The sequence below is a fragment of the Geotrypetes seraphini genome, chromosome 2 (genome assembly GCF_902459505.1).
Source record: "Geotrypetes seraphini chromosome 2, aGeoSer1.1, whole genome shotgun sequence".
Taxonomy (NCBI): domain Eukaryota; kingdom Metazoa; phylum Chordata; class Amphibia; order Gymnophiona; family Dermophiidae; genus Geotrypetes; species Geotrypetes seraphini.
Window position 1 is genome coordinate 160,239,627 of NC_047085.1, and position 11,021 is coordinate 160,250,647.

Consider the following 11,021-nt stretch of genomic DNA (forward strand, 5'->3'; position numbering starts at 1 on the left):
TTTGCTGTGGGGTGTCCTGTGGTAATTTTGGCCTTGGTGCATGCTACCCACATATTAAAAAAATAGATTGTATTTTTTAGTGCTGGGAGCAGGCCTAGGGGCAGAAAGTAGGCATGTTCTGTGCTAATCAGTTAGCACAGCTTTATTGCCACATGCTAACTCCCCCTTTTACAAAACTGTAGAGTGGTTTTTAACGCCAGCCACAGCGGTAACAGCTACGGTTTTGTTACATGGGGGGGGGGGGGGGGTGTTACTGATTAGTGTGTGGTTAGTATGTATGGCTTTAGAGGCTGATTATATAAGTGGCGCCTGCCACGGCAATTGTCTAGAAAACTGGCCCTTGCTGCGTGTCAGTCACGGATAAGCACCGCTTCCAGACTTGATGGATACTGGCACGTAGTGAGGACGCTAGGCAGTGGAAATTTACTGTAGGTCATGGTTTTATAGGCCCGCATTTCCGGTGCCTAGGGTCCTTGCACAGTTGCTGCCAGCAGCGCCTAGCGATGCTGAAGTCTGGCGCCATCTCTAAATATGCCCACTTCCAGGCTTCAACATCACTAGGCACTGCTAAATGCCAAGGACCCAGGTGCCTAATTTTTATTAATGAGTTTGTAATTGTTTTTTTAATGGCATGACTCATTATCGCACCACTTAAAACCAATTAAAAACATAAGTTAGGCGCCGATAAGTGCAATCTAGCTGCTTGAAGGCACCTAACTTTCAGCAACTTTTAGAGAATCTAGGCCTTACCATCTACAAAATAAGTGGTGGTATGGGCTCTCGCTTGGTTTGTTGTTTTTTTTTAATTTGGATTTTGCTCACATTCCCCCCCTTTTACTAAGTCATGGTAGAGGTTTCTACCATGGTCCAGAGTGCTAAATGTTCCAACGCTGTGCTGATGCTCATTTTGAGCATCAGAGCAGCGTCGGAGCACTTAAGGACAAATTCTATAAGAAGTGCCCAAACGTTAGGCACCTATATAGGCACCGTTCAGTACGATTCAAGTATAAGTGGGTGCTGTTTAGTGAATTGCGCTGTTTGGGCACCTATTTTGGAGGCGCCCAAATAAATAGGCCAACTCTAGGAAGGACTAAAAGTTAGGCACCCATGCGAGCGCTTAAGCAAGCTTATGAGCAGCGATTCTGTAACAAGGCACCTAACACGAAGCCACGCCTACGCCTAACATGCACAGCGCCTATATTTTTTTGAAGGCCGCCTAAATTTTTAGAGGCGCCTTGTTACAGAGTCACTCTTTCTTGATAGGCGCCTAAGTTTCAATTATTGCTGATAAAAAAGCTTAATTGAGCTTGTTATTCAATTTAGCTAGGCGCCGGTTAGAAAATTTGGGCCTAAGCGCTTCAAGCCAAGGTAGAAACCTCTACTGTGGCTTAGTAAAAGGGTGGGATTGTCAGTAGTTGCCAAATTTCCAAACTTTTAAAAAAATTAATGGCCATGCCAATTTTTCCATAATCATCTATTCTGCCTTTCTAAAATAAATTAACAATAGGCAAATTTTTCCAATGTTGGCATAGGCACTCTGTTATAATATCACTCTCTATGTGTCTAAAGAAGGTTTTGTCTTCTTATATTTACTGAATAATGTTCTATTGATTGGCATTTGATAATTTTACTGCCTTTGTATTCCCTGATACATTTTCCTGTCCTCCTCTGCCTGCTTCTTCATTCTTGTTTTTTGAATGCTTATCTTATCTTACCATTTCTGCTACCTCTGTTCTTCTTCCCTTTGCTAATCTGCCTCAGACAGAAAGCAGATACAGTATTTTCTCAGTTTGGCTATTAATTGCTGCCCATTGTTCCTTTGGTCTTTTCCTTATCACTTTCACTCGTGAACTTGAACCGACCGCCCTTCTAGGACCTCATGATTCAGTTTAGGTCTAATACTGAATCATACAATATGATAACTACAGCTTACATTTTCCATTATCATCAAGTTTCAAGTTTATTAGGATTTTATATACCGCCTATCAAGGTTATCTAAGCGGTTTTTACAATCAGGTAATCAAGCATTTTCCTTCTCTGTCCCGGTGGGCTCACAATCTATCTAACGTACCTGGGGCTATGGAGGATTAGGTGACTTGCCCAGGGTCACAAGGAGCAGTGCAGGGTTTGAACCCACAACCCCAGGGTGCTGAGGCTGTAGATCCAAACCACTGCGCCACACACTCCTCCTCATGAGGTCTTTGTGGTTGCTGTGCTGTTGCACTTACATGCAGAGAAATAAAGGTTAGCAAATGTAAAATAAAATCCTTATAAGATGACACATTTTCATTGTGCTAACTTGCCCTCCCCCCCCAATCTTTTTACAAAACTGTAACACAATATTTAGCACCAGCTATGGAGGTTACAGCTCCAATGCTCAAAGAATTCCTATGAGTGTTAGAGCTGTTACCCCCACGGTTGGTGCTAAAAATCGCTGGGGGGAGGCGGGGAGGTAATTGGGTTTTTTAAAACTAGCATATGGCCAGTGGCATTGTCTTTATTTGTGAAAACATTCACAGGCTTGCTTTTGTAACCAGAGTATAGAAAATATATATCTGTATCTATCTATCTATATTTATAATGAGGAGGAAGGAAAGGTGCCTAGCCGGGTGTTAGAGGTCTGAGCATAGCAAACTATTCACACATGCCCAGTATAATTTAAGGAGATTGGCAAGGAAACTTTAATAAAGCTGTGGTAGCTGCTGTGGTAATCACTCCAACGTCCATAGGTATTTAATGGGTGTCTGAACATTTGCCACACAGCAGTCACCACCATAGGTTTGTAAAAAGGGGGTAAAGGTTAATTTTATTAAATTATAAAATTTTAAGGGTCCAGCAGAGGTGCTATGAGATTGCCAAGCAGGACTTAATGGTTGCAGCTCTGAAAATTTAATATTTTAAACAACTTTTTATTGTATGACGCTTTTAATTTTATGTAAAGCGTTTAATCAAATTTTAATAAACTATGAAACTATGAAAACATAAAACACGAACGTCTACAGCAGGGGTGTCCAACCTTTTGGCTTCCCTGGGCTGCATTGGCTAAAAAAATGTTTCTGGGGCCGCACAAATGCGCAAATACTGCAGCAAGACAGAAGAGGGAGCCAGCAAGACGGTAAACATCCGGGAGCAGCAGAAGAAAACACTGCATCACCCTTGACCGGGGCCGCACAAAATACTTCATGGGGCCACTTGCGGCCTTTGGGCCGCAGGTTGGACACCCCTGGTCTACAGTGAATTCAAAATGCAGCAATAAGACTACTGAGAGACCTACAAGCCCATGACCCAGTCTCTCCAGCACTGCTATCGGCCCACTGGCTGCCCATAACCAAACACTGCATTTTCAAAGGTCTAGTGTTGGCATATAAATCCCTCTACAACAGGGGTGGGCAACTCCGGTCCTCGAGGGCTGGAATCCAGTCGGGTTTTCAGGATTTCCCTCAATGAATATGCATTGAAAGCAGTGCATGCAAATAAATCTCATGCATATGCATTGGGGAAATCCTGAAAACCTGACTGGATTCTGGCCCTCGAGGACCGGAGTTGCCCACCACTGCTCTACAACATGACACCCAAATACTTCTCAGACAGACTTCCTCTCTATGTCCCAAAGAGGTATGCTCCCAAGATAAAATATGCCTACATACACCATCAGGACACTCCCTCCAACTCCAGACAGCCTGGAAATGATCCTATTCCCATTTCTTACCAAACCTCTAGAACAGCCTACCTCCTCATATCAGAGCCTTTAAAGGACTTCATAACTTTAGAACTGTAAAAAAAACTACCTTTTTTGCCTAGTCACTCTCTCAACCCTTCATCAGCATCACTAAGTAATCCTATATGGTTATATTGCAACAAACTGTATGTAAACCCTATATTGTAACACTGTGAATGTATACTATAAACCAGGGGTAGGCAATTCCGGTCCTCGAGAGCTGGAGCCAGGTCAGGTTTTCAGGATATCCACAATGAATATGTATGAGATGGATTTGCATGCACTGCCTCCTTGAGATGCAAATCTATCTCATGCATATTTATTGTGGCTATTCTGAAAACCTGACCTGGCTCCGGCTCTCAAGGACTGGAATTGCTTACCCCTGTTATAAACCATTCTGAGATCTTTGGGGAGGACAATATATAATAGGGGTCTCAAAGTCCCTCCTTGAGGGCTGCAATCCAGTCGGGTTTTCAGGATTTCCCCAATGAATATGCATGAGATCTATGTGCATGCACTGCTTTCAATGCATATTCATTGGGGAAATCCTGAAAACCTGACTGGATTGCGGCCCTCAAGGAGGGACTTTAAGATCCCTGGGATATAAATCTAAATAAATAAATAAATGTAGCCCTCATAAACCTCAGTCCTCTCTCTCAACTGTCACTAGAACAGTCAATCAGAAGCCTCCTTACAAATACACTTGAAATCCTAGACCACACATGTCAAACACAAGACCCGGGGACTGAATTAGGCCCACCTGGCCATTTTATGTGGCCCTCAGTGACTGTGCTGCATCTAAGTGCCTGACTGTTCAGCCCCAGTCCCAGTGGCACTCCAAGCACCTGAATGCATTGCCCCATTCCCAGCGGCGTTCCAAGCTCCTCACTATACTACCTCAGTAGCCATGTGCAGGCAGAAGGGCCCAGTCCCAGTGTAAAAGCTAGGCTGGAGCAGGGTGCTCCACACAAGTGCCTGACGGCACCACAGGTGTCTCAGGGTGAGGAAGGATCTATACTTCTACATGCTGAGGAAAGTGAGGTCCTGCTTCCACCAAAAACACTTTGCCGTGCTCGTTCAGTCCATCATCCTCTCCAGATTGGACTATTGCAATTCCATTTACCTTAGCTTAACAAAGAAAAGCCTCCACAAACTCCAACTAATCCAGAACACCGCGGCCAAACTAATCTTCTCAAAAAGCAAATTTGACCATGTCTCTCCGCTCCTGTCCAAGCTGCACTGGCTTCCTGTCATCTCCAGGGTCCATTTTAAATGTGCTTGCTTAACCTTCAAGATACTCCACGGCATCCTTCCACCTCTTATTCCTCTATCCTGGAGTTCCTCAAATCCACTCTCCACTAGATCCACGCAAAAATTAAAATTATCCTTCCCCTCCCCAAAAGGTATCTCCCTCGTCGGTAAACTCGGGTCCTCCCTCCACTTCAGAATCGCTCAGCTCTGGAATAGTCTCCCTTCCCCTCTCCGTAACTTGAGCCCCCTCCTACCATTCCGTAAGCTTCTGAAGACTTGGCTCTTCTCCAAAACGTAACCCGTCTCCTCCCTAGTATTATCACACCTAACCTCTCTCTTACTTACTTCTATAAATCCACTGGAGTTCCGTTCCTTCCCTAACCATGTAAACCGTGTCGAGCTCCACCTGTGGAGATGATGCGGTATATAAACCCAAGATTTAGTTTAGTTTAGTTTAGTTTACTAAGACTAAGTATCTTAATATAAAATTCAGCCCACAACTTAGCCTGGGTTTCAGATTTCGGCCCCTTATGTGATTGAGTTTGACACCCCTGTCCTAGATATTCCAATGCCCTATTTTAAATACTATTAAATTCTACTCACTGAATTCAAGGGTACTAACATCCAGAATTAATATTCTGTTGAAATGTCTGAACATTTATCTTGCAGAAACTTTATTTTTGACTCTGACCAAATTGAGCATATTCTAAGCCAGGGGTGCCCAATACGTCAATCGTGATCGACCGGCATCCACTTTAGTCTGTTTTTTGTCATTTCAGTGTGTGTGTGGGGAGGGGGGGGGGGGGGGGGGGGGGAGGGGTGGCGGCAGCAGCCTGAAAAAGAAATCATCCTGGCCGGGGTCGGTTTCATGCTACAGAGCTTCTACCTCTTCCAGCAGCCTTCTTATCTGGCCCTCTCCCTTCTACCTGCATCCGGCTACACCCCCTGCTACACGGCTTTCTTGGCAACAGCAGCGATCGACACAAGATTCTGACGTCAGGTCCTACCCTCTGCGAGTCCCGCTTGTTTCAACTTCCTTTTTCCACAAAGGCGGGACTCGCAGAGGGATAGCCTCGATGTCGGCAGCCTCTCTTGATCACCGCTGCTGACGAGTTGCTGAAGAGAGCCACAAAGCAAGAGGTGTGGCCGGGTGCAGGTAGAAGGGAGAGGGCCAGATGCAGGACTCGTGGGTGAGGGAGGAGACAAGAGAGAGAAAGAGAGAGGGGAGGGAAACAAAGGGAAATATTTCATACTAGGCTGGGCCGGAGTGGAGGGAGGGTGGAAAAATTTTGGCTACAGGAAAAGGGGGGAAAGCTGAAAATGGAGATAGTGACACAAAGAAGAGAAAGGGTATGCAGGACCTATTGAATAAGGATAGAGATACAGAGGGGACATGCTGAAAGCAGGGGTGGTAGTGGTTTAACACAGAGGGAGAAATCCTGAAAAGGGGTTACATGGGTTTACAAAGGAAGGCAATGCTGAAAAAGGCTAGATTGGCACACAGAGGGAATAATACTGAAATGGAGGGTTGATGGGGATACAGATGGAGCAATGCTGAAAAGGGGGAGAGGAGATAGGGACACAGAGAGGGAGCAATGCTGAAGGGAGGTAGTGCTGAAAAAGAGGAGGTGAAATAAAGACACAGAAGTAATGCTGAAAAAGGGGGGGAGATAAAGACATTGAAAGGGCAAATGGTGAACATGGGGCAAAGACAAGGACAGAGACAAATGAAGATTCTGAAAAAGTGGTGAGATAGGGATATAGGTGAGATGGACACAAGAAGGGTGATGTTGGAAAATAGGTGGAATGATAATTCTGACAGACACAGAAGGGAAATGCTGGATCAAGGAGAGATGGGGCTCAGGCTGGATGGAATGGGGAGAAATGCCTGGTTGGCTTGGAACTTTCTCTCCTATATCAGAATTGATGTCAGGGAGCAGAATGCTGGTCAGCGCGACGCTTCTGCAGGGAGAGCTTGGGGCGGCAGTGGCTTGGGGGCTGTTCCCCAATGGCGGCGGCGGCAAACCGAGTGGCTTGGGGAGGGCAGGGAGAAAGAAAGAAAGGGGGCAGGCAGGGAGACAGAAAGAAAAAGTTGGGGGAGAAAATGAGGTCTGGAGGAGAGGAAACATACAGGAGGCTGAAAGAAGGGAAGAAAGATTGGATGCACAGTCAGAAGAAGAAAGTGCAACCAGAGACTCATGAAATCACCAAACAACAAAGGTAGGAAAAATGATTTTATTTTCAATTTAGTGATCAAAATGTGTCCGTTTTGAGAATTTATATCTGCTGTCTATATTTTGCACTATGGCCCCCTTTTACTAAACCGCAATAGCAGTTTTTAGCACAGGGGGGCCTATGAGCATCGAGAGCAGCGTGGGGCATTCTGCAAAACTCCCTGCGCTAAAAATTGCTATCGCAGTTTAGTAAAAAGGGAGGGGGTATATTTGTCTATTTTTGTATGGTTGTTACTGAGGTGACATTGCATAGAGTCATCTGCCGTGACCTCTTTGAAAAAAACCCAGAATATGAATGATAATTAACATTTTCTCTGCCTTTCAGTGTGCTTTGTGGTTTGTTTGTTTTTATTTCATTGTTGGTAGATCATTTTGACTTGGTCATTTTAAAAGTAGCTCGCAAGCCCAATAAGTGTGGGACCCCTGTTCTAAGCTATTACAGCTGTGTGACTGTAGTTATGATTGAATCTGACAGAAACATTTATTGGAAGAAAAAGTGAGCTGAATGTGTTCACAATAAACATTGAAGTGGGTGGAATGTGGCAAATAAATTTTGTTGCAAAGTTTCTTTGGTTAACTGAAAACTGAGATAGAATACTCTGTAGAAAAGAACAGTTTCAATCTGCTTCCTTAATGTGTTTGTTTCCCTTGAGGAACTATTACCAGCTCTTACTTAAAAGCCAAATTGTTAGAAAAATCCTGTGTTATTCTCTTTATGGATAATTACTTTGAGATTGGTGGTAAAGTCACCTTTTTCTTTAATAAAAAGAAGAAAGTTATTTTTTAAACTAAGCTTAGAGAAGTGGAGGGGCATAATAAAAAAACAAACAAACGTCAAAGTCCCCTTTTGGCCTAGGCCCTAAACAATGAAAGCAGGAAAAATGTCCATTCTCAAAAAAAGAAAAAAAAAAGTCCAAAAGGAGGTTTTTTTTTTTATAATGGCCTGCCTCTACGTTCAGCTGTTTAAACGCCCAGACCACCACTACGTATACACTTACAACATATAATAAACCCCCAAAAAGCCTAAGTCCCAAATGCCCAAAACCAGAACTTTTAGGTGAAGGAGGAGCCAGTCCTTCACCTAAAAGCTGGATTCTGTAACCGGTGTCTGTCAAAAACAACACTGGTTACAGAATCCACCCCCCCCCCCTTCAGCAACGATCGCAGCAGGTGAGATGGCTCATCTCCCCTGCTGCGATAACGATCCCGAAGTGCCGTCAATCTCTCCTGCCACAATCCTCCCCCTGCCCAAGTCCTCCTGCCCCGATGCAGCCCCGCACCTGCCCGATCATGGCAGGCGTGATCCCATACCCTCCTGCCCCGACACAGCCCCCCTATGATCAGTCACCGAACCCCCACCCCCACCCGCTGATCTGCGACACCCCCCACTGACCCTGCGACAGCCGACACCTACCCCTGACACCCCCTTTAAGTTACAAAAGTTGGCTGGAAGGACGGGTCCCAAGCCTGTCTGTCTGGCAGGCCTGCCAACCGCAGACTTGAGCCTTAGGGCCTGATTGGCCCAGGTGGCTCAAGTCCCGCCCACAGGTAGGGCTTTAGGTGCCTGGGCCAACTGGAATTGGCTCAGTTGCCTTAGGACTCTCCTGTGGGCGGGACCTTAGGTACATGGGTGGGGGTGGTGGTTCGGGGGGGCCAATTGGGGGTTCGGGTGTAGTTGAGGGAGGGCTGCATAGGGGCAGGAGGACCTGGGATCCCTCCTGCCTGTATCTTAGTGGGGGTGGGGTTAGGGGGGTCATTGGGGCAGGAGTGGTTGGATTCCCCCCTACCTGAATCTTGTCATGGGGGAGTGGTGAGGGGTCACAGGGCAAGGGGTTTGGGCTCCCTCTTGCTTGGATCTTGTCACGGCTGAGGGGTGAGGGGTCGTCGGGAAGGAGGGGTTAGGCTCCCTTCTGCCCATATCAGATCGGACGGGTGCAGAGCTGCGTTTGGGCAGGAAGGGTTGGCCTCCCTCCTGCCTGATCCGATCGGGGGGGGGGGGGGGGTGGATCATGGCAGGAGAGATCGGCTATCTCTCCTGCTGCGATAGCAATCTGAATTGCCATGGTTGGCGGCATTTCGGGATCATTATTGCGGCAGGGGAGATGAACTATCTCTCCTGCCGCGAGCGTTGCAGTAGGGGGTAGACAAGTTGCCTGGGCTGCTGAGCTGATAGCAGTAGTTGTGATAAGCTCAGTGGCCCCTTTTTTGGCTCTTATACCTGTTTTGACTTGGTCTTAGTCAAAACGTATAAACTAGGCAACCTGCTAAAAGGTTTGGTTATACCTGTTATACAACTAAGTGTAGTTCGGCCCACCTCCTGCCCTTTCCCCTCCTCTAAAAATGCCTCTTTTCGCTCTATGCGTTTAGAGGCAGGGGAAAGACCTAAGCTGGTTTTAGATACGTCTAAAACCAGCTTCGGTTATGGGTACTTGGAAGATCAGGCTTTTTGATCATCCAAGTACCCATTTAGGCCAGTTTGTAGACGGTTTTTTGGGGGGATTATGAGCCCCTTATTGTTTAAACTGAAAAACTATATGAAGTCGACACAAGAATTATATAGATTACACAATTCTGCCAAGAAGTAAATTGTTTTGTACGGTGCTGAGAAGCTGCTGTATTTTGTATTTGAGTGTTAGGATCACTGAGAGTTCTTCAAATTTTCCTCAGAAAGTATCGCAGTGAGTGTGACATGTAAAAGTTTCTGAGCAGCTGAAAAATTCTAGCTCTCAGAGACCTCACTCCCTCTTTTACAAAACCGCACTAGCGGTTTTTAACGCAGACTGGCTTGCTGAATGCTCTGCACTACTTCTGACATTCATAGAGTTCCTATGAGCATCGGGAGAGCCATGGAATAGAGGTGAAATACTCCGGTGGATTAAAAACTGGCTAGCAGATAGGAAACAGAGAATGGGGGTAAATGGACAATCCTCGGACTGGAAGAATGTCACCAGTGGGGTGCCGCAGGGCTCGGTACTTGGACCTGTGCTCTTCAACATATTCATAAACGATCTGGAAATGGGTACGACGAGTGAGGTGATTAAATTTGCAGACGATACGAAGCTACACAGAGTAGTGAGGAAGCAGGGGGATTGTGAAGATCTGCAATGTGACATAACCACGCTCGAGAAATGGGCAAATGAGGTTCAACGTGGATAAGAGTAAGGTATAAAAAATCCCACACACGAATACAAGATGTCCGGGGCAGTACTAGGACAGACCCCCCCCAGGAAAGATACCTGGGAGTACTGGTCGACAAGTCAATGAAGCCGTCTGCACAATGCGCAGTGACATCGAAAAGGGCAAACAGAATGCTAGGAATGATTAAGAAGGGGATCACGAACAGGTCGGAGAGGGTTTATCATGCCGCTGTACTGGGCTATGGTACGCCCTCACCTGGAATACTGCGTCCAGCACTGGTCACCATACATGAAGAAGAACGTGGTACTACTCGAAAGGGTTCAGAGAAAAGCGACTAAAATGGTTAAGGGGTTGGGGAAGTTGCCGTACAGTGAGAGATTCTCCTTTGAGATTCTCCCTCTTCTCCCTTGAAAAGAGGAGACTGAGAGGAGACATGATCGAAACATTCAGGATAATGAAGGGAATAGACTTAGTGGATAAAGACAGGTTGTTCACCCTCTCCAATGTAGAGAGAACAAGAGGGCATTCTCTGAAGTTAAAAGGGGATAGATTCCGTACGAACGTAAGGAAGTTCTTCTTCACCCAGAGAGTGGTGGAGAACTGGAATGCTCTCCCGGAGTCTGTTAAAACACGCTCCAGGGATTCAAGACAAGGTTGGACAAGTTCTTGATGAACCAGAA